Source organism: Pholis gunnellus (genome assembly GCF_910591455.1).
Source record: "Pholis gunnellus genome assembly, chromosome: 19".
Classification (NCBI taxonomy): domain Eukaryota; kingdom Metazoa; phylum Chordata; class Actinopteri; order Perciformes; family Pholidae; genus Pholis; species Pholis gunnellus.
This window is the reverse complement of record NC_136546.1, coordinates 880,521-886,984: the sequence shown is the minus strand read 5'-3', so window position 1 is coordinate 886,984 and position 6,464 is coordinate 880,521.

The following is a 6,464-nucleotide window of genomic DNA, read 5'->3' as shown; positions in this document are numbered from 1 at the left end:
CATACACTGTAAACCATTTTATTCACCGCAGGAGTTTTCCTCATTCATTCTGGCCGGTATTTACATCCTCAGGCCTGTGTGAGTGAGGCTGTCAAGGGAGTTCAGGACAGGACCCAATAGCAGACCTTGAGACAGAATTCAGGTACAGAACAGACTTTATTTTACGCTGTACAGAAGGCAGAGCATGCAGGATCGAAGGTGTGATGTCCTGTGGATCGACACCGGAGGGCAGGCAGATCGACAGTGTGAAGTCCCGTGGGTCGGGGTGTGGGGGGTGGCCATGGGAAGTGTCTGGAGGCAGAGGAAAAACACAGAGCACATGGCACACAATAACAAACAGGGGAATGACAGAACACATGAGAGGAGATCAGGGGAAACAGAGGTAACACACAGCGGGTCAGACAGGGATCCTGACAGAGGCGCTCCAACACCTGGCTGAGCAGATAACTAACATGGAGCTAGTGCTGGGCGGTTTTAATTTCCCGTACGATATGAATTTTTCACATACCGTCATACCGGTGCATAGCCGAATCAACTGCTGTCACTCTTCAACAGGCAGCAAAATATATTGTTCACCGCTATGAGTGTTAAGGTTGAGAGGGAACCCTAATCATGGTCATAACTTTATAACATAACAATTAACAACCCACACCTAATGCGTGACACATAAACAATTTGTAACGCTAATAATTGTACATTTATACAATTTCACCGCCGAACTGCATGCTGGGTACAGCTCACTGTTGTGCTAGCCCGCTAGCGCTAACGGCTTGGAGCAGCTCCGTCGCTCCAGTAATGTTACATTAAAGAACAGAACAGAGCGATGCAGGATGAACAAAGACAGACCGGAGATGCACCGATAGAGTTTGACACATATGCAACGCTGATTACCGTAATATGTGTGGTATTTGTTATAAATGTACGTTGGTACATAAAGGGTTATAAGAAGCTGTACATGGAGGGGCTTAGGACCCAGGGGAATGTAGGTGAAGGAAACAGGAAGAGACGAAAGACATGCCACACAAACAGCTGTTCACCACTCCTCACAGCTGTTCACCACTCCTCACGATCCTGTAGACCAGTGATTCTCAACTGGTGGGTCGTCACAGACCCGTTTTCAGTGGGCCTTTGCCTTATACAGCGGAGTTATTCATGTTCCTCTCCAACATTTACAGCACTTGTTCAGAGGTGCAGGAAAAACACCGACCAATGCGTTGTAAATCCCGTCACGTGATGCAGTTTAGCCAATCAAATAAGGGTCTTCTTATAAGTTTCCTGACTCGAGTGAGATGTACCCACACCGTGACACAGGGGGGAGAGACAAGGAAAGACGTCACAGAGCAGCGCTCTATTAATGTTACAGTCAAATATCTTTATGATTTCAGCTTTGGGACTCTCTGATCATTGTCTGGTTCATCTTCTCCCGACCTACAGGCAGAAACTAAAATCTGCAAAGCTTGTGGTCAAGACTGTGAGGAGATGGACCAACGAGGCAAAGCTGGAGCTACAGTCCTGCTTTGTCTGCACCGATTGGAGTGTTTTAGAGGCTGCTGCTACAGACCTGGATGAGTATGCGTACGCATACATGGCAAATAAAGCTGATTCTGATAAAGCGGCATGCGTAAAACACTCAATTTAATTCCCCACATAAACAGGCCAGAACCACAGTAAGACTGATCAGAGAACGGCTCCGCACCACGTCGAGCCACAGAATGCTTCGCCCCGGTATCTCTCAAAATGGTAATTGGGACTGTGTCCACCTCACAGCCAGTCAGGAAAAAGTAACCCTGCGAAATGAAAGGTTTAAAAGAATCATCAATATCTTGCTTTGGCAATTACTCTGTCCAAAGCTCATACTGACTAGTGTTTAACTCACCCTGAATTAAACCGACCATTAATTTAACTGGATTGACACCATTTATCGAAAAGCATGCCTTTCACATGCGCAAACTCTACGTCTGGTTGACATCCTTTCCACCACTTCTAAACTTCTGCCTTCAAGTTCATATGCCAGTAGCACCATAGCCAATATCGTAACCACATTTTGTTCAAATGAGAGGGTGGCACACACCTCCTGAGCTTTACCCACCAATTTACACTGGAGCAGCAAAGTCCAAACATTCTTTGGCCAATTTAAAGTGGATGCAATGCGTTTGAATCCATTAGTACGAGTCCACCTCAGACTCTCTGAACGGTGGCACCAGTGCAATATGCCTGCTCACATCGAAGCTATCTCGGGGAGAGTGCGGGGTTGGATTTGTAACATTTGAATGGGGAGTGACACTAGGCTGGTGTTCCAGTTCTAATGCTCTAACCCTAAGGTGCATAGCTTGCACTTCTAACTCCTTAATGCGGGCATCAGCTGGAGCTCCTCAGCAGACACCGCCGGCGTAATGGAAAGATTTAGGGAAACAGGCGTGACGGACGGAACAGGATCCCGGAGCTCCACATCAACTTTCCCCGACCCCTCTGCAGTGAACAACCCCCTCTCCTCCACCTTCCCAGTCACAAGCTGTCTCAGCTCCTCTTTGTTTGTGTTCACAGGTACGAGTTAGCAATGAGCATCAAATCCACATTCCTACACTTATTTAATAATAAAATACATTTTATTTGTAAAGCACTTTAAAAAGGTACTCAAAGACACTTTACATGGTAAAAACAGAAACAATAGAAGTAATTACAATAAAAACAAAATAGATGACATAACAGTAAGGAACAACACGGAACAAAATAAATAAAAAAACATATACTATAACTGACTTTACAGAATTTTAAGTGCAGTTTTGAAAGTGGCGAGTGACGGAGAATGTCTTAGGTGCTGGGGGAGTGAGTTCCAGAGGGAGGGGGCAGCAATAGAGAAGGCCCTGTCCCCCCCGGTCCAATGCTTGGACAGAGTAGGGGGGGTAAGGAGGTTGGCATTGGCGGATCTGAGGTTGCGGTTGGGAGCGTGTCGATGCAGGAGGTCCGAAAGGTATGAAGGGGCGAGGTTATGAAGGGCTTTGAATGCAATGAGAAGAATCTTGAACTGGATTATTTACTGTATGGGGAGCCAGTTGAGGTTTTGAAGGACTGGGGTGATGTGATCTCTGGTGGAGTGGGAGAGCAGACGGGCAGCTAAGTTCTGGATGAATTGTAGTTTGTTGATGATTTTGGTGGATGAGCCGTACAGGATGCTGTTGCAGTAGTCCAGTCGAGAGGTGATGAAGGCGTGGATGAGTGTTTCAGCGGCTGAGGAGGAGAGGGAGGGGCGTAGATGGGCGTAGACTGGCGATGTTTTTGAGATGAAAGAAGGCGTTTTTTGTGATGTGATTGACGTGGTGTTCAAAGGAGAGGGTTTGATAAAAAATGATTCAAAAGTTTACGGACATGCGTGGAAGCAGAAACAGTGGTGCCGAGTACTGAACCTTGGGGGACACCTTGAGAGACTGGAGTTGTCAGACTTTAATTTGTTGTTACTAATGAACACGGTCGGAGAGGTATGATTTGAACCAGGAGAGGGCTGTGCCAGTAATGTGGAGGTAGGACTCGAGAAAGGAGGATGGAGTGGTTGATGGTGTCAAAAGGCTGCACTCAGGTCAAGTAGTATCAGGATGTTGAGGAAGTGGTCATCAGAGGAGAGGAGGAGGAGGTTGTTGGTGACTTTGATCAGGGCAGTTTCTGTGCTGTGATGAGATCTGAATCCAGATTGACATGGTTCATAGAGTTGGTTTGAGTTGAGTAGGTTTTCAGTTGGTGGGCAACAATGCGTTCCAGCATGTTAGAAAGAAAAAGGAAATTGGAGATGGGTCTGTAGTTGTTGTGGATGTCAGAGTGTTGGGGTCAAAATCTAAATGACTAATGATAATGTGTGCTCTGACACCAGTTGTCTCAGCAGTTGTTTAGTCTATCTAAAAGAACACTCAGCACTGCTTGTAGTGATAAATAAAGTTGTAGATGTCATCAATACTTCATGGTGTCTTCCGATTATAAAAGTGACCTTTGTACTAGAACCAATTGTTACAGTGTCCAGATACGTAGCTGTATGAAGGCAATTCGTGTCTGTTATCCTTTTGTGACGTATATTGCCTGTGACACTGTTGTTTACTCAGTAAACCGTGGTAAACCGTGGCTCATGGGGTAGAGTGGGTCGTCCAGTATTCGCAAGGTTTGCGGTTCGATCCTTGGCTACTACATGTCCTGTGCCTTGGTGTACCTGAGTAAGACACCTATTCCCAAACTGCTCCCCGGGCGCTTCTCAATAGCAGCCCACTGCTCCCTACATAGGGATGGGTCAAATGCAGATAACTTTTAAAGATTTCACATCAAGATGGCGCCATGGACGGCTGCCTCGACGTGTTGGTGCACTTTGTTTTGTGTTGTTTTTGTCATTAATTCAGTTTTATGCTGCGATACTCGGAGCTCTTTCACCAGAGATGAGCTCATGAACATCAGGGGTACAACTCCAGCGGACTTAGTTCCAACTTTTCTGCTAACTTCTGTAGAATTACTGGACATTCTAGTCAAAGGTGCTCTCACCTTAGCCCATGCAGTGAAACGCCGTAGGAGAGGGAAACTGGCTGGAGCGCTGGTGCGTCTCCGCTCACGTGGATTTCGCACACCGCTGCCGGGCATATTTCTCTCAAACGTCCGCTCACTGTGCAACAAACTGGACGAACTTCAGCTACTGGTGGGGAGAGACAGAGACTTTTCTTCATCTTCCGTTTTGTGCTTCACTGAGACCTGGCTCTGTGGATCGATACCGGACTCCGCGTTCCAGCTGGCTGGCTTCCAGCTGTTCAGAGCGGACCGCAACACGGAGCTCTCCGGCAAATCGAAGGGTGGAGGAATCTGTTTCAATACCAACAGTGGCTGGTGCAACGATGTGACAGTGGTTCTGCAGCACTGTTCTCCTGATCTGGAAACTTTTATCATAAACTGCAAACCCTTCTACTCCCCCCCCCCCCCCCCCCCCCCCGTGAGTTCGCTTCATTCATTCTGGTCGGTGTTTACATGCCGCCATTGGGCAACGTGCAGGAGGCACAGCGGACACTCGCCGAACAGATACGTTGTGTGGAGCGGACCAACCCGGACTCTCTAGTTATTGTCCTTGGTGACTTTAACAAAGGAAATCTCAGCCATGAACTCCCTAAATATAGACAGTGTATTAAATGCCCAACCAGAGAGGAGAACATTCTGGACTACTGTTACACCACAATCAGTGGGGCCTATCACGCCGTCCCTCGTGCTGCACTGGGACTCTCTGACCACGTCATGGTCCATCTGATTCCTGCATACAGGCAGAAACTCAAGCTCTGTAAATCTGTGGTGAGGACATTCAAGAAATGGACCCGTGAAGCTATGGAGGATCTTCGGGCGTGCTTGGACCGTACAGACTGGGATGTGTTCAGGACTGCTACCAACAGTCTGGATGACTACACAGAGGCTGTGACTTCATATATCAGCTTCTGTGAGGACAGCTGTGTTCCATCAAGCACCAGGGTGAGTTACAACAACAACAAACCCTGGTTTACAGCAGAACTCAGACAGCTAAGGCTGCACAAGGATCAGGCATTTAGGAGTGGGGACAAGGACTTGTATAAAGAGTCAAAATACAGGTTTAGCAAGGCGGTGAGAGACGCTAAACTTATTTAGAATAAATAAATAAAGTTGTTTATAGTCATTTCGTTGATCAGAACTACAATGAACAAATATGTTTAACTAGATGGTGATTCAGAAAACTACTAAAATATAAAACTTGGGAGTTTAATCTGTGATCTGTCTTCACTCCATTGTGAAACGCCAGTGATGTTGAGATGAGTCAGATCATTGTGATCAGCTGCAGCGTCCAATCAAATAACTGATCTTTAACGAGGGGGCATGTCTGCACTGGGGTTTCCTCGCTCATGTCTTCTGGACATCCCTCCTCGCTCCTCACAGCACAAATAAGAGCTGAGCTGATGAAACCAACTAAAAGAGTGAAGTCAGTAGAGAGCAGATCTCCTCCAGGTGTATCTCCCTCTCATCTCCCAAACAAAGAACAGTCAAGATGGCGGCTAAGATAACAGAAGCAGGGATTTATTCATCTCGGGTATGGATGGTTCCAAATGAGATCAAACTTTTTTGACAAAAGTGTGGCCAAAATGTGGCCTGTAAAACACCTTGTGAGGCTTGTTTATAGCCAAGCTGATTGCCAGAAATAGCTTTTGCTACTGAAGTTGTTGTTGATCGCAGGTTAAACCGAACCAATTTTACATTTCAAAATATAAAAAAAGTGTCATGTAGCCTAATCAACAAACAGATAGCTTAAGGGCCCGGTAATATTAAGGCTGTAACTAACAATTATTTCCACTATCAGCACTATGGGGATTATTTGATTTAATAAGCAATTGATTGTTCAGTGTCACAGGGTGTGATGGTGGTGTGATGGTGGACCCAAACTCAGACAAGACCAGGGACTGCTAAGTGAACAACAGGGTTTAATGCAA